The sequence below is a fragment of the Nuphar pumila genome, chromosome 1 (genome assembly GCF_984573655.1).
Source record: "Nuphar pumila chromosome 1, dmNupPumi1.hap1.1, whole genome shotgun sequence".
NCBI lineage: Eukaryota > Viridiplantae > Streptophyta > Magnoliopsida > Nymphaeales > Nymphaeaceae > Nuphar > Nuphar pumila.
The window spans coordinates 161,328,691-161,346,900 of record NC_143249.1 but is presented as its reverse complement, the minus strand read 5'-3'; the positions used below and the strand labels follow the sequence as shown (position 1 = coordinate 161,346,900).

Below are 18,210 nucleotides of genomic sequence, written 5' to 3'. Positions count from 1 at the left end.
GCGGCGCGCAAGGCGAGGGTGAAAGGGAAGCAGAAGACCTCGATATATCAGATACGGTGTGTTGCGGGAAGTGAAAAGAAGGTCGGAGGTTGGTGCCGACGACAAAAAACCGCCGAAGGCAAAAAGAGAGTGCAGCACGAGAACTTCCCAAGAGGTCACCCATCCCAGTACTACTCTCGCCCAAACACGCTTAACTTCGGAGTTCTGATGGGATCCAGTGCTTTAGTGCTGGTATGATCGCACACGTTACATGTTTCGCGAAAAAATGCTCTTATGGCTCACGCGGGAGCCGTGGCGGCTGCAACGCACGAACCGACTAGCCGTTATAGAAACGGCCCCGAAAAACACTCGAAATGAGCTTAAACGGCTTCCGAAACGGTCCCGAACTGACTTTGTCTGTTCGCCACGTCGTAGCCAGCGGAACGAGCTTTCCGTGGCCACGAAAATCGCCGAATTCCGACATCGGCGTGCCAAGTTACGGTCCGGCGAGCCAGAACTGCTCCCTTTGTCGCACGCCGCGGCTCGTGTCGGGTGCCGGCGCTGCGGCGCGCAAGGCGAGGGTGAAAGAGAAGCAGAAGACCTCGATGGATCAGATACGGTGTGTTGCGGAAAGTGAAAAGAAGGTCGGAGGTTGGTGCCGATGACAAAAAAGCGCCGAAGGCAAAAAGATAGTGCAACACGAGGACTTCCCAGGAGGTCACCCATCCCAGTACTACTCTCGTTCAAACACGCTTAACTTCGGAGTTCTGATGGGATTCGGTGCTTTAGTGTTGGTATGATCGCACCCGTTACATGTTTCGCGAAAAAATGCTCTTATGCCTCACGCGGGAGCCGTGGGGGCTGCAACGCACGAACCGACTAGCCGTCATAGAAACGGCCCCGAAAAACACCCAAAACGAGCTTAAACGGCCTCCGAAACGGTCCCGAACCGACTTTGTCTGTTCGACACGTCGTAGCCAGCGAAACGAGCTTTCTGTGGCCACGAAAATAGCCGAATTCCGACATCAGCGTGCCAAGTTACGGTCCGGCGAGCCGGAACTGCTGCGTTTGTCACACGCCGCGGCTCGTGTCGGGTGCCGGCACTGCGGCGCGCAAGGCGAGGGTTAAAGGGAAGCAGAAGACCTCGATGGATCAGATACGGTGTGTTGCGGGAAGTAAAAAGAAGGTCGGAGGTTGGTGCCGACGACAAAAAAGCGCCGAAGGCAAAAAGAGAGTGCAACACGAGGACTTCCCAGGAGGTCACCCATCCCATTACTACTCTCGCCCTAGCACGCTTAACTTCAAAGTTCTAATGGGATTCGGTGCTTTAGTGCTGGTATGATCACACCCGTTACATGTTGCACGAAAAAATGCTCTTATGCCTCATGCGGGAGCCGCAACGAACGAACCGACTAGCCGTCATAGAAACGGCCCTGAAAAACGCTCGAAACGAGCTTAAACGGCCTCCGAAACGGTCCCGATCCGACTTCGTCAGTTCGCCACGTCGTAGCCAGCGGAACGAGCTTTCCGTGGCCACGAAAATCGCCGAATTCCGACATCGGCGTGCCAAGTTACGGTCCGGCGAGCCAGAACTGCTGCCTTTGTCGCACGCCGCGGCTCGTGTCGGGTGCCGGCGCTGCGGCGCGCATGGCGAGGGTGAAAGAGAAGCAGAAGACCTCGATGGATCAGATACGGTGTGTTGCGGAAAGTGAAAAGAAGGTCGGAGGTTGGTGCCGATGACAAAAAAGCGCCGAAGGCAAAAAGAGAGTGCAACACGAGGACTTCCCAGGAGGTCACCCATCCCAGTACTACTCTCGTTCAAACACGCTTAACTTCGAAGTTCTGATGGGATTCGGTGCTTTAGTGTTGGTATGATCGCACCCGTTACATGTTTCGCGAAAAAATGCTCTTATGCCTCACGCGGGAGCCGTGGGGGCAGCAACGCACGAACCGACTAGCCGTCATAGAAACGGCCCCGAAAAACACCCGAAACGAGCTTAAACGGCCTGCGAAACGGTCCCGAACCGACTTTGTCAGTTCGACATGTCGTAGCCAGCGAAACGAGCTTTCTGTGGCCACGAAAATAGCCGAATTCCGACATCGGCGTGCCAAGTTACGGTCCGGCGAGCCGGAACTGCTGCGTTTGTCGCACGCCGCGGCTCGTGTCGGGTGCCGGCACTGCGGTGCGCAAGGCGAGGGTTAAAGGGAAGCAGAAGACCTCGATGGATCAGATACCGTGTGTTGCGGGAAGTGAAAAGAAGGTCGGAGGTTGGTGCTGACGACAAAAAAGCGCCGAAGGCAAAAAGAGAGTGCAACACGAGGACTTCCCAGGAGGTCACCCATCCCAGTAGTACTCTCGCCCTAGCACGCTTAACTTCAAAGTTCTAATGAGATTCGGTGCTTTAGTGCTGGTATGATCGCACCCGTTACATGTTGTGCGAAAAAATGCTCTTATGCCTCATGCAGGAGCCGTGGGGGCCGCAACGCACGAACCGACTAGCCGTCATAGAAACAGCCCTGAAAAACGCCCGAAACGAGCTTAAACGGCCTCCGAAACGGTCCCGAACCGACTTCGTCTGTTCGCCACGTCGTATCCAGCGGAACGAGCTTTCCGTGGCCACGAAAATCGCCGAATTCCGACATCGGCGTTCTGATTCCGTTGCTAAAAGCTTTTTAAAGTTCCGCTGTAAAGAAAAAAAAAATTCAAAAAAATTTTAACTTAGCTTTGTTTTGGAAATCTGGGGTGTTACAATATCTATCTTTATATATATACAGAACATCTAGAATGAATGAGAACCTATATATGAAAAGACATTCAAAATTTTGCCTTGAATGAATGATAAAATGTGCATTTACACAGTTTGTTTACTGTGTGATGAATGACATACTATGCACATGCATAGTGATTCAGCAAATGTATAAAAATAACAGATGTGCAAGTATTAGAGAAGAGGTTTGGGCATTGGTGGTGGATGAGGGTGAGCATGCAGGAAAATGCTATGAACGTTACAATGAAGTTGTAGCAACCCATGATGAGAAAGTGAATGACTCATTTTATGACATGAATATTGAAACAAAAATTAAAGAAAGGTTTAGATATCATAAAGTTGAAGATTTTTACATACTTTGTTCATGCAACCATATTGAATGGAGATACTATTTACATTTTTTTTTCAGCTGGACAAGTGTGATCATCGCAAAATTTTTCATCTCTTGTGGTTTCTCTCTCTTCCTTCTCTTTTCCTTTTCTAGCCTCTATTTTCCTCCTTTTTGAAGGAAGAAAAATAAAAGACAGAAAAAGAAGAGAGAAGAGAAAAGAAAAGAAGAGAGAAGAGGAACTCTTTTGCGGGGTCTCACTTGACCTTGATTTGAAAAATATGTAGAAAATTACTCGCCTCCGTTTTGAAAATTTACGGGAAAAAAATGGAGAGACGGGATTCGCTCGTCGGTACCAGGTTCGACTGTTCCTGGCGCCTTTACCAGGGGTAATCGAACCAATGATCGAATTTATGCCTTTTTACTTTGCCTAAGTATTATCTAAGAATTTATTCTAAATCTAGATGCACAAAGAATCATGCTTGTGAAATGCAAGGATGTATGCTCTTTTGAAAATGTTTTGAAAAATTCCCTAGTGTTCTTGAGATGAACTTGATAATGGAGTGAAGAAATGGTTGAATCTAACTTAGAACTTGAGATGGATCAGAGAAGTTCTAAGTTTTTGAAGTAATTTAGAGTTGGAAGAATAAATCTTGATTTATGAGAGAGAATGATTTTAAAGCTGAAATGAAGTTTCAAAGTCAGAGACTTTGACTTTTTGAATTTAAAACTTGGATTTTGGAAAGGAAATGAATATCTGCAATGGAGTTGAACTCTGGCTTTGAAGTTTGAAATATGAAAAAAGATTTGGGAAGTCTTAAATAGAATCGAGAAAATGGGATTGATTTGAAAGTTGGAGTTCAGGATGGAATGTGAATTCAAAGTCTGGATCCTAAGATGGAATTGAGTTCTGAATCCTAAATGGAATTTGGATCTGAAGTCTGAGATCCAAAGTGGAATTGAATTATGGATCCTAAAATGGATTTGGATGTGAAGTCTGAGATGTGAAATGAAACTGGATTCTGGATCCTAAATTGATTGTGGATCTGAAGCATGAGATCCAAAAAGTGAATATTGTACTTGGAAATCTGGATCCAAGTTGAGATTAAGATCTAACTTTGGATTTGGATTCTGAAAGTCCAAATGAGACTTTTGAAGATGGATCTTGGATTTTGAAAACCCAGATTAAATTTAAAACTTAGAAAAAGACTTGAATTTGGAATCAATCTCAAAACTTGGATTTTGAAGACAAGAAGATAAACTTGATTTTGAATTTGAAATCAGAATATGAATCAGGAATTTCAAAGTTAAATTGAACTTTGAAAATGGAATTTTGAGATATTGAATTGAATTTGAATTTGAATTTGAATTTGAATCTCGACAATGAATTTGGAATTTGATTTGAAAATTGAATTTTGAGTATATGAATGAATTTCAAAATTGGATTTTGAATTGGGAATCAGAAGATGAATCAGGAATTTTAGAGTTAAATTGAACTTTGAAATTTGATTTGAATTAGAATTTGAATTTTGGATATACAAATGAATTTCAAAGTCAAATTGGACTTCGAATTTAAAGTTAGAATCTGAAAATGATATTTGAATTTACAAGAGTTGAAAATTAATTTGAGAAGTGAAGAAGATATCTGAAGGAAATCACTGGGATTTATGAAAAAGAATTTTGAAAATATGATGCAATTCTATCATAAATGATGAATGAATTTAAAGAATTTTGAAATTGGAATTTGAAAAACCATATTTCATTCTTTACATGAATTGAAATAAGATCGAAAATATAATACATCCTTGACTATGGTCATTGAATGTATTATATAACAATCTATATTTAAATTCAGGTGAAGAATAAAACATATTTTGGTGCTTTTATAGAGTTTAAAATGAAATTAACTCTTAATATATCCTGACTATGACCATTGATATATATTTTGAGCCAATTTTAAGTTAAACTCTAATAAAAGAAAGAAATATTTGAAAATATGATGATTTTGAAAAGAGAGATCCAGTGTGGATCCAATGTTATTCCATAAAAGATGAAAGTCCTAAGTTTTGTTCACATCCTGACTATGACCATTGATGTAAATCATCAACTTACGATTTAATCACCTCCTATTAGAATGGTGCGCATGCCATTCGTGTGCCCATTTGTGAAATTTTTGAAAAACAAAGGAAAAATAATGAAACAAATGGTATGCTCATTCATTCTAATCTAAGGCTGGAAGTATAAAATTTATGATTTGATTATTACAACTTGAATTGAGTTTGAAATTGTAACCTTTAAGCTAAATGACATTTCCTGCAGGAATAGGGTTAGCTGCAAAGTAAAACAATCTAACCTAAAAGAGAAAGGTTAGGCTTTGAACTGAAGCTAAATGAATTTGCTGTGAGAGGACATATATAGATGCATATGAAGACAAAATTAACGATCTATAGGATATGAAACCTAAATATATATATATATATATATATATATATATATATATATATATATATATATATATATATATATATATATATATATATATATATATTGTATATATATATATTGTATATGCATATTCTGCACAAGGCCTCACTGGTACAAACTTATGTTATGATGTCACTTTCAATCATTCCTAGCTGAGGTTTCAGGCTACAAACCTATGTATTCTTACTGGCACGTAAGAGTGAATTGAGAAATAATGAACCCTGATTTAACCCACAGAAACTCTGGAAAAATTCAGCCTCCTCGCTGTAGGACCTAGAGTTATGCTTTTATCAGCATTCAGAATTCCACGAAAAGGTAAGCATATGAGAGCAGGTTATGAAGGGTCTACTATATAAGAAGAAACAGACTGCCAGCACCAGATGAATTGAAATAAAACCAGCCCTTGCGGATCTGTGTAAACATATAAAAGTAAACCTTGACAACCATGATGACAATTAAGATTTTCATAACTCTCATGCTTGGAGGGATAATCTCTCTCTTTCTCTCCCCCCTGCTATGCACCCGAGTTAAGTTTAAACCAGTAATAGGCTTGACAACCCGATTGGAATCCTTTAGCAGAAATGGGGATGAGATATGATAATGTCTCAATCTGACTCAGCTAGGATCCTTTAGCTTTTACCTAGATTGAGATATTAGTGTCTCAAACTGGCCCAAATGCCTAATAAGAAGTGGGGTGGGCAAGAAGATATAACAGTAAAGCATGAAATCATTATTAACAAATGTAACAAATATTTGAAGATGCTAGCATGCCGAGGGCTTTATAAATAAAATGAAAGAATGGAATCATAACTTATTTTGGGAAAATCTCAACCATTTCAACTTTATTAACAAATATGACAATAAGATGCAATTAAAAGATAACAATGTAAAAAAAAATGAGGTCTTTCATTAGCATAGGATAAATCAAGTGAAAAACCTCAAGTCATATAAGCAAAACATGCTCAACTATTAACAAAAAACAAAAAAACTACTCACGCCGACGTATTGCTCCATTCCTTTGATACATTGATTCTCTGACAACTTCAACTTTTCCCCAAAATTTATCCTTGTTTTAGTATTATCGGAAATATCCCCAGAAAATTCAACCCATAACAGATGCATCGGGTGTGGCTGCCGTGTTGGTGCTATTGCTGACCATCTGAGCCCTCACCATGCAGCTTCACTGTACTCTTGAGATGATCTTGATTATGGATAACTCCAGCGGCATGGCCCAATCATGGATGCAAAGCAAGGCAGGTGCCACAAAAGTAGAAGCATGTGAGTCAGATGCCACTATATACAGGAAAAGAAAAAAAATGGAATGCAATGAGATGGGGTGATGACTGCAGGGGTTGGAATAATGTTGGATATTTACCGTGGGGTTTTGAAAGACAAACCACAGCAGTGCCAGGCACTGCTATGGGTACAAAGGAAAGCATTGACAGCAGTGCATTGGCACTGCTGTAACTCTATGGAAGGTTACAGCAGTGTCAAGAGCTGCTGTATGTGAAGGTGCACGCAGGGTATAACGTAGGTGGAAGGGGTGTTTAATGATTTGTACATGAGATGCACCTAAGATCATAGGTTTTAACAGGGAATGGCTTTATAAAATACAGGGAAATTCTAAAATGATGCTTCATAATGTAAAGAAAGAGGTAAAAACAAGGTATATTATAGTGAATGTGGATTGCTAAGCTTGCTAAACACAATTGAAAGAACACAGATTTACTTACCCTTGTGTCATGACCTGTCACCTACTGATAAAAACCAGATTTATATAGAAAGAATAGCAAATGAAAATGGCATTTTCTGTAGCAAATATTATGATCAAGACCATGAGTAATGAACTTCCTGAAATATCAAAGTTAGCCTCTACTGGTAAACTGGAGCTGGATTGTATCTATTTGTTCTGCAAACCTGATTTGAACCCATCAAAACCTTCTCACTTGTCAGCGTATATGGGGGTTGTTGAGGCCTACAGGTTCATGGCTGGACAGATTTCCTTCGTCATACAAAATATACCTTTCATCCTCAGAGAAGACATGTTTAATCATGCAATTATGTTACAAAGCCTCTACAAAGCTGAAAGATATGACAGATACCACTAGAATATACAAAACTACAAAAAGAGAAAAATATTTTGTAGATATTATCATCTGTCTTACCGAGAAGACTTATGATATGAATGGTAGAAATCAAGTTTACACAAAACTTTTAAATGCTTAGCATAATTCACAGCGATTACCTAAGCTATGGAGAATGCTAATATTCCTATGACTTGTTATGTTACTGCGATTTTTATCAATATGCAGAATGAAGGAAGATGGTTAGCATTGCATGAAATAAGTGTGATGGGTGCAATATGCTGGGGGTTGTGATGGGTAAGTGATATAACAAGGGTACTAAAGAGGGGAATGAATTTTGGCAACACAGTGAGATGTAATGAGAGAATTACAGACTTCTAACTAATAAAAAGCTATCATAATAAGACTTTTAACTAACATGCAGATGAGTGCTTATAACCTGTTTTGACATGGAATTTGACTGCTGCATCAAGCAAATCACTATCCAATAGAATTTTCTACATTTCCTGCTGAAGGGACTGAAACGCTATTCAAGGGAAGAAGGACAGGACATTGATACTTATGGAATCTCATAGGATCAACCGCAGTAGCCATTGGGATGCACAGGGTGGAGCAAAGCACGCAAAGGATAGTCCTATCGAGAGCATGCAGCTGTTACACCTCTTTTTCAGTGGTATCTTTACGGGATTCCAATGGCGTGGATTTGAATTAGCCTGCTATGGCGTCAATGCAGGAGGCTAGAAGAATTCTATGAGATGCAGACTTACCTTTTTAAGAAAAGAAAATGAATGGAAACAACAAACATATTAAAAAATGGAGAAACATCTGCCAAAATAAACAAATACCAAGGTTATATGTAAGAACAGATCTAACATTTGCTGAATTACTATATTGAGCATTTGTAGACAAAACTGTTTGCATATCAAGAACATCAAATTATGACAAATCACCCTTTTACCTTTAGCATAACTGGGTCCAGTACTTTTATTCTTTAGAGGGCAACACCTTGAGCCATCTACCTGGAGATTCGTCTATTGTCACAGTAGAGCCCTTTCATGTATGGTCCTGTTCTTACCACACTTTGAAACAATACATTACTTCTTACAGCAGGATCCACAGTGAACATGGTTCCTATATTCGCCACAAGTAGCCTAGATGAAGGATTTCGACTAATCCCACTTTTATAACCATTGCTGGTGAAGTGCAGGCCATGGAGCCCACAGACCCCACAGAAAATAAACAAGAGAGTAATTTTCTATACGGACTGAAATAAAGAACTCCTAAAGCCAATGCCAACACTGAACAAAGTGACAATCTCCAACACACTTTATCATGTTAAAATACCACCAGCATAAAAAGAAAATGGACAAATTCTATTTCACCATTACGAACATCAACAGTGGGAGAATTATATAATCGATTTTGACAACCGAAACGAATCAATAACTGATCCTTTCCAGTCTTCATCATCGATTGTGAGATGCTGTAGACCCTGTGGTGTCCTTATAATAAGATAACATATCAGCTCTTATCTCCACCATGAAAATCCCAAAGGTAAGATCGTGATACCCTGCTGCATGTTTTACCAGGTCTGGCAAGGCAATGATTTAGCAATGGTACATTTCAATATAACAAAGGATCCATGAGCTCTTGCTGGTGAAGTTATTCTTGTGTTGTGGAATCACGCAAGACACAACCAATTTCTAAAATGTAAAATACAGAATCATTGATGAAGATAGAAAATCAAATAACCCAAGGAAATGATCATGATGCAAACGATTAATCTGATTTTTACAGGAAAATCAGAGTGTGCATGGGTAATAAAAAAAAATGATAGTCTATAAAAGAAAAAAAAGGAAAGATGCAGATCACGGTAGAATAGAAGAATAATGTTAGAATACATATAAATCCTTACATAAACTAAGGAAATCTAATAAAATGAATCGCAGAGCAGAAGAAAATGAATTTCGGAATTAGGAAATTCTTTTTTGCTGTTGCACAAGAGGGACTGATGATGTTGTAAGCACCCCAATTGCAACTTGAGGGTGCATTTTAATGGGGAAAACAGAAAATAAAACAAAGAAAAATAAATGAAAATAGTAAAACAAATACAGAGATGAAAGTGAAATTTAGATGGATCGATGATGCCATTGAGAGGCATCATCGATCATCAACATATAAGGAAAGGGATTTAATCAGAAATCTAAGATCTACAGAAAAAAAAATGGAGATTAAGAATGGCATAGAGACATTGAAAACAAGAAAAGTCTGATTCTGAATATACGTTAAACTCCAAAGAAATCTATAAAAGAGGGAAGAGAAAGAAGGGATTCTTTACCTGGGTTTTGCAGAAATCCTAAAGGAGGAAGGAGGGAGGCGATCGGAAGGCGAATGGTGGAAGGATGCTTCCTGTCGAAAGTAGACCGTGAAGGAGAAGAAGGGGGGAGGGTGGAAACAGATGCCCAAATGAGGCAATGGATGCCTCTTTTTATAAGTGTAAAGAGAAGAATCGAGAGAGAGCGTCTGTTAGTGATTGAGGGTTGAAGAAGACGGAAGATGATCGAATGGTCAATCATCTTGGGAAGCAAGAGGGCGTAATGGAGGGTTTTGAGGAAGAGGGTTTCGGTGAGAGAGGGAGAGAGAGGCGAGAGTGAGGGTTTGCGAAAAGAGGCGCCACCCTCTTTTTTTTTTTTATGAAGGGTTTCCAAAGAAACCCTAAGAAGCAAATTTATGAAAAGGGGCCCCTTTTATTTTCGGAATAAAAAAAAAGGGTTTTTAACAATTTTTTGCTTAAAAAAAATGTTTTCATAAAACTTGATTTTCAAAAAGGTGTTTTCAAAAGGTTATTTTTGTGTTTCTTCTTTTCCCATTTTCTTTATTTTTTTATTTTTTTCTTGACATTTTCTGCATTTTTTTGGAATGAAATTAAAAAAATAAAAATAATTTCAAAAATATTTACAAAGGAAAGGTTTTCTGAGCAATTTTGGAAGAAAATGGGTTTGGACCCGAGTTTTAAGAAAATGTTTGAGTTTTGAAACTCGAATCGAGAAATACAATGTGATAAATTCACATGGATGTCGGATGGACTGTCCGAGCTATTTAAAAACTATTTTTGGTATTTTCTGTAGTTCTTATTTAAAATTTGGACAATGAGGCTCAGATTTGGATCTTGACAATGGATCCAGATCCGAAATCGAGTCAGATATATAAGATGAATTTGATTTCAGTAAAACTTGAGAAATGAACTGGAATTTAGATTTAAAAGCGACTCAATTGCTCCGAAAATGAAATCAGGGACAAAAAGGGAACATTTAAAAGATTTTGAAAAATTTGGGATGTTCACAGATGCCCCCCTTTGCTACTAAGCCGGTTGAAAGTCGAGATTAGTGGCAAAGAAAACACTCCAAATTTTGAAAAAAATGCCCCAGTCAGCAGATCTGAACCGGGTGTGGAAGAATTTATTTGGAAAAGAGATGATTTCAGGCTTAAAACCTTATCCTGAATGGCCTTGGGGAGACGAAATCCTCGAACAATGATATAACTGGATAACAAAAACGAGGAAATTGTGATGGGACTTTGAAGATCCCGAAATGATAAGATAAGAGTTTTGATCAAGTCTCATGGGTGAGATAAGATCAACTTTTTGGAATGACTCAGGTTTATCCCTTAACCTGGATGGGATGAAGATATATCAAGATAATTTGGATGGGGAAAGGAATGTGAGTGGACCTCGATAGGACATTTTTGGGAAATGCCTCATGAGATGAAGCTCGAGTAGGATCCTGTCCTGGAGGGATATACAAAGTATGGGTTCCTCGATGGGAAGAACCATGATGGGACTTGGAAGAAAACACATCGTTAAAACGAGAAACCTTGTCAGAACGAGACTCATGTTTAACCCAAACCTGAAAAAGGAAGATACCTCGATGGGCGAGGTTCAGGCTCAACCCTTAACCTGAAGGGGACGACCAAATGGAATATTCGAATGAAGAAACCATGATGGGACCTTTGGAGTTTGGACGAACAAATCCGGAAGGAGTTTTGCGAAAGAAGGAAGATGGAGTTCCCTAAAGCTTTGAAAAAGGGGTGATCTTGGGCGTCTCACGGTTGAGACTGAAATAGCTTTTGAATTTAATGACCTCTCGAGGAAAATACAGGTTTTGACCCTTAACCTTAGTGGGAACAACCATACGGATTTCTCAAAACCGTGATGAGACAGGAGAGATACTTCAGCTGAATGAGGCAACTCTTCTGGGAATGTGAGAGATGGAAAAATGAGAAGATGTGAGACAAAATGAACGATGAATAAGGTAACAGGAGGCGAATCTTTTGATAGGGTAAAAGATGAATAAGGCGAACCTCTTATCAAGGAGACGAATCTCTTGATAAGGCGAAAGATGGAAGAGGGCGACCCTTTTGGCAGGAGAAGGTGAAAGCAAAATATGAAGATGGCGATGAAGATGGCAATCCTTTTAGCAAGGAGAAGGCAAATCTTTTGACAATGCAAAAGACGGAGAAGGCAATCCTTTAATCAAGGAGAAGGCGAGTTTCTCGACAAAGCAAAAGACGGAGAAGGCAATCCTTTTATCAAGGAGAAGGCAAGTCTCTCGATAAAGCGAAAGACGGAGAAGGCAATCCTTTAATCAAGGAGAAAGGCAAATCTTTTGACAACGCAAAAGATGGAGAAGGCAATCCTTTAATCAAGGAGAAGGTGAGTCTCTCGACAAAGCGAAAGACGGAGAAGGCAATCCTTTTATCAAGGAGAAGGCGAGTCTCTCGACAAAGCGAAAGACGGAAAATGTAAACAACTCTAGGTTGTATCAAAATGGATATTGAATATTTATTTCATTCTTAGAATATCTAGAAAATTTTGCCAATAAGATAAATTTATAGTTGACTTCAACGCTTGAAAATGTGCACATGTGTGAAAAGATATTCTCTCTTTTACCTAGAGTATTTCCTCCAACGAGGCTAATTTCTTGGTTTTAATAGTCAAATTCAAAATTTTTAGCGTCGATGATTTTCTTCAAGGAAGCTATCCATTTCCCTGATATGAGAAGAGAAGAAATATTCTCAATTTTATAAAAGCAAATAGTGAAAAGACATTGATAAAAGAATTTTGCATGAGAAAAGATGACTTCTGGCAATTTAGACAGTTTGATATCTGAGTGTTTTTCTCATGATAATCTTTTTTTGCACTCTTTTTGAGTCATTGAACTTTTTCGGGCTTTTTACATCATCCTTCATTTTGGAGATGTTCTGACTTTTCTCTCTTTTTCAGGGAAGGGTACGTCACAAACTCCTTTATCTTGGAGATGTTTTGATCCTTCTTTTATCTCAGGGATTCTATTGATGATATTGGCTCAAAAGGTCTATTGATGATAGCATAAATCAAATATCATTTAGGGTTTGTCAGTAGGTTCATCACACTCGCCTTCATCTTGACGGTGATTTGAACTTTCCCTGGAAGGATCCTTCACAAACTCCTTTATCTCGGTAGATGATCCAAATCTTCTTTGGCCCCGGGGGTCTGCTCGCATATTCGCCTTCATCTTGACGACAATTGAGAGATCCCTTTTGCAGATATTTGATTGCAGCTCTAAGTGGATGAGGAGACATGAATGAGTGGATTCTTTTTGTTGCTCAGAATATTTCCACTGCCTAATTGCCAGAAAATCGTCTTTAAACACGCGCCATAGCTATGATCGATATCAATTCGCTTCCGGCTTTTCAATGTCATCGAATATTTCTTTCGACAATCATACCGAGGATATTTCTTACATCCTTTTAGTTGATCAATAGGAAAAGATTTGAATTTTACCTCTTTTTCGCAAAAAGTTTCACCTTTTTGAAAAAAATACTAGAGGTAATCTGAGGTAATTCTTTTGTGCAGTAAGATTTATTGGAATCAACAGATATTTTTAGCAAATTGGCAAAGTTTTTCGAGAATTCTTTGTGAAATAATCACTCAATATAGATTTTGATGTGACCTTTAGTTGCGATCTATGCTTTTTAGACATTCTGACCAGTAAAACTAGAACCTTTCATTTAACGACCAGCGAAAGAGCTGAAACCTTTCATTTAACAACCAGTAAAAACTGGGACCTTTTATTTAACGACCAGCGAAGGAGCTGGAACATTTCATTTAATGACCAGTAAAAACTGAGACCTTTCATTTAACGACCAGCAAAGTAGCTGTAACCTTTCATTTAATGACCAACGAAGTAGCTGGGACATTTCATTTAACGACCAATGAAGGAGTTGGAACATTTCATTTAACGACCAACAAAGGAGTTGGAACATTTCATTTAATCATTTAGCGACCAGCGAAGTAGCTGGGACATTTCATTTAATGACCAGCGAAGTAGCTGGGACATTTCATTTAACGACCAGCGAAGTAGCTGGGATATTTTATTTAATCATTTAACGACCAGCGAAGTAGCTGGGACATTTCATTTAACGACCAGCAAAGTAGCTGGGACATTTCATTTAACGACCAGCGAAGTAGCTGGGACATTTCATTTAACGACCAGCAAAGTAGCTGGGACATTTCATTTAATCATTTAATGACCAACAAAGTAGCTGAGACATTTTATTTAATCATTTAACGACCAGCGAAGTAGCTGAGACTTTTCATTTTTAATCATTTAACGACCAACAAAGTAGCTGAGACATTTTATTTAATCATTTAACGACCAGCGAAGTAGCTGAGACTTTTCATTTAATCATTTAACGACCAGCGAAGTAGCTGGGACTTTTTATTTAATGACCTGATTTAAGTTCAAAACTTTTGAAAGACAACCAGTACGAGGACTGAACTTGATCTTTAGATTTTAAAACTTTAGCAAAATAACCAGTGCGAGCACCGAGTTTTTCCAACTGAGAGTCGGGAAGGAGACCGACATTCTTAAGATATTTAGAGATTGAAGCAGGAATGATTGTCAGGGTTTCAGGATTATCCCTTATCCTGAAGGGGAAATAAAAGATTTTATGAAGAGATAACCTGAGACTTGAATTTAGAAGGGATATGACAAGATTTAGAATTTATGATCTATGATTTAGATGGACCAGGTATGCGGTCCAATTTTCAGGATTAAACCCTTATCTTGTTTGGGAATATAGAAAGAATAAACTTTGAGAAGACAGAAGGATATAGAACTTTGAAAAAAATGTAGAACATTTGAGGAAATTGATTTATTTTTGTAAAAAAAATTCTCACAGGTAGCATGGTTGCCCCTATGAGTGATCTCAGGATTATCCCTTATCCTAAATGGGAAAAAGAATAGAACTTTAAAGAAAAATTGATATAAATTTAGAAATCAATAAAGATCGGTAAAACTTGTATTTGCAAAAAGAATTCTCATAGGTAGCATTGTTGCCCCTACGAGAGGTCTCAGGATTATCCCTTATCCTGAATGGGAAAAAGAATTTAAGGAATTTTAATGAAGAGAAAATTTAGAAAATCACGGTCGCCAAAACTGTGATCATCGCAAAATTTTTCCTCTCTTGTGGTTTCTCTCTCTTCCTTCTCTTTTCCTTTTCTAGCCTCTATTTTCCTCCTTTTTGAAGGGAGAAAAATAAAAGACAGAAAAAGAAGAGAGAATAGAAAAGAAAAGAAGAGAGAAGAGGAACTCTTTTGCGGGGTCTCACTTGACCTTGATTTGAAAATTATTTAGAAAATTACTCGCCTCCGTTTTGAAAATTTGCGGGGAAAAAATGGAGAGACGGGATTCGCTGGTTGGTACGAGGTTCGACCGTTCCTGGCGCCTTTACCAGGGGTAATCGAACCAAGGATCAAATCTATGCCTTTTTGCTTTGCCTAAATATTATCTAAGATATTATTCTAAATCTAGATGCACAAAGAATCATGCTTGTGCAATGCAAGGATGTATGCTCTTTTGAAAATGTTTTGAAAAATTCCCAAGTGTTCTTGAGATGAACTTGATAATGGAGTGAAGAAATGGTTGAATCTAACTTAGAACTTGAGATGGATCAGAGAAGTTCTAAGTTTTTGAAGTAATTTAGAGTCGGAAGAATAAATCTTGATTTCTAAGAGAGAATGATTTTAAAGCTGAAATGAAGTTTCAAAGTCAGAAATGGACTTTGACTTTTTGAATTTAAAACTTGGATTTTGGAAAGGAAATGAATATCTGAAATGTAGTTGAACTCTGGCTTTGAAGTTTGAAATATGAAAAGAGATTTGGGAAGTCTTAAATAGAATCGAGAAAATGGGATTGATTTGAAAGTTGGAGTTTAGGATGGAATGTGAATTCAAAGTCTGGATCCTAAGATGGAATTGAGTTCTGGATACTAAATGGAATTTGGATCTGAAGTGTGAGATCCAAAGTAGAATTGAATTATGGATCCTAAAATGGATTTGGATCTGAAGTCTGAGATCTGAAATGAAACTAGATTTTGGATCCTAAATGGATTGTGGATCTAAAGCATGAGATCCAAAAAGTGAAGATTGTACTTGGAAATCTGAATCCAAGTTGAGATTAAGATCTAACTTTGGATTTGGATTCTGAAAGTCCAAATGGGACTTTTGAAGATGGATTTTGGATTTTGAAAACTCAGATTAAATTTAAAACTTAGAAAAAGACTTGAATTTGGAATCAATCTCAAAACTTGGATTTTGAAGACAAGAAGATAAACTTGATTTTGAATTTGAAATCAAAATATGAATCAGGAATTTCAAAGTTAAATTGAACTTTGAAAATGGAATTTTGAGATATTGAATTGAATTTGAATCTCGACAATGAATTTGGAATTTGATTTGAAAATTGAATTTTGAGTATACGAATGAATTTCAAAATTGGATTTTGAATTTAAAGTTTGAATTGGGAATCAGAAGATGAATCAGGAATTTAAGAGTTAAATTGAACTTTGAAATTTGATTTGAATTAGAATTTGAATTTAACCTAAAAGAGAAAGGTTAGGCTTTGAACTGAAGCTAAATGAATTTGCTGTGAGAGGACATATATAGATGCATATGAAGACAAAATTAACGATCTATAGGATATGAAACCTAAATATATATATATATATATATATATATATATATATATATATATATATATATATATATATATATATATATATATATTGTATATGCATATTCTGCACAAGGCCTCACTGGTACAAACTCATGTTATGATGTCACTTTCAATCATTCCTAGTTGAGGTTTCAGGCTACAAACCTATGTATTCTTACTAGCACCTAAGAGTGAATTGAGAAATAATGAACCCTGATTTAACCCACAGAAACTCTGGAAAAATTCAGCCTCCTCGCTGTAGGACCTAGAGTTATGCTTTTATCGACATTCAGAATTCCACGAAAAGGTAAGCATATGAGAGCAGGTTATGAGGGGTCTACTATATAAGAAGAAACAGACTCCCAACACCAGATGAATTGAAATAAAACCAGCCCTTGCGGATCTGTGTAAACAGATAAAAGTAAACCTTGACAGCCATGATGACAATTAAGATTTTCATAACTCTCATGCTTGGAGGGATAATCTCTCTCTTTCTCTCCCCCTGCTATGCACCCGAGTTAAGTTTAAACCAGTAATAGGCTTGGCAGCCTGAATTAATGAAATTAAAATCAGACCAGATGAATTTTACCATCCAATATTCAGTAAATGCTTTCTTAGGGTGCAAAGAGATCAGTACACACAGGACCATGACATACTCAAATATGAATTCGTTATACAAATAGTAGCTAGTTCAGTCTTTCACCCCTACAACCCCAATAACATTCACCACAGGACCCCAAGATTGCTGACAGCAAACAACCTGTACATGTGCTCCCTCCAATGCTTGATATTCAACTCATCATATTTTTTTATGGCCGACTCATCTTTTCCTTCATTTTCTTTTAACATAACACTTAAATCACCTGTATTACCTTCCAGTGCACACCAAACATATCCACAACTGATCCAAAAGGAAAACTACGGTGGAAGGATCAACCCAGCAACACAAACCTCTACTCATGAGTAGAGCCTCACACAGGTCTGCTACCAGACCTATATCACTTGAAAACTCGCAGTGAAAGGGTCAAGCCAGCAACACAAACCTCTACTCACGAGCTGAACCTCACACAGGTCTGCCACCAGACCTATATCACTTGAAAACTCATCATCAACTCCAAATATGGGCCCACCATTTGAGGGAACCAATTTGGATGGGTTAAACAGGTTTAAACTCATCAACTGGCCTTATTTTCCCACCTTAACACCCTCTGAGTAGCCACACAAATCTCAGATTTCCAGAAAATGCACAAAAATAAAATGAATTTAGACAATGGTGCCCCAAACCCTAGGTAGAGCATCTGATCATCAATGTCCAAAATTTTGCAAAAAATGAAACTAATAAGCTTTCTATTTTAAGAACATCAAGGTTACAATTACAAGGCAAGGGTAAGCTATAAGCAACTCAATAAATCATGATAAACATATATAGAATGAATCGCTTTTCCTAATAAATCATGATAAACATAAATAGAATAAATTGTTTCCAATAGCATGCATGTGAATAAGCAATTCTGCAGAACCTAGAAAATTCT

The 18,210-nt window shown here is 38.1% G+C and overlaps 4 non-coding genes and 1 pseudogene across 4 annotated transcripts; all 5 read right to left on the bottom strand.

The window, feature by feature from the left end:
* Nucleotides 1-126: 126 nt before the first annotated feature.
* On the bottom strand, nt 127-245 carry LOC149849261 (5S ribosomal RNA). Its single transcript, XR_016436196.1, has one exon. It is a non-coding gene; the product is annotated as a 5S ribosomal RNA (ribosomal RNA).
* Nucleotides 246-668: 423 nt separating this feature from the next.
* LOC149849260 (5S ribosomal RNA) lies at nt 669-787 on the bottom strand (annotated as a pseudogene).
* A 423-nt stretch (nt 788-1,210) lies between these two features.
* On the bottom strand, nt 1,211-1,329 carry LOC149849259 (5S ribosomal RNA). The gene has a single exon (XR_016425906.1). It is a non-coding gene; the product is annotated as a 5S ribosomal RNA (ribosomal RNA).
* Nucleotides 1,330-1,743: 414 nt separating this feature from the next.
* LOC149849258 (5S ribosomal RNA) lies at nt 1,744-1,862 on the bottom strand. Its single transcript, XR_016425784.1, has one exon. It is a non-coding gene; the product is annotated as a 5S ribosomal RNA (ribosomal RNA).
* A 423-nt stretch (nt 1,863-2,285) lies between these two features.
* Nucleotides 2,286-2,404, bottom strand: LOC149849257 (5S ribosomal RNA). The gene has a single exon (XR_016426144.1). It is a non-coding gene; the product is annotated as a 5S ribosomal RNA (ribosomal RNA).
* Nucleotides 2,405-18,210: the final 15,806 nt, after the last annotated feature.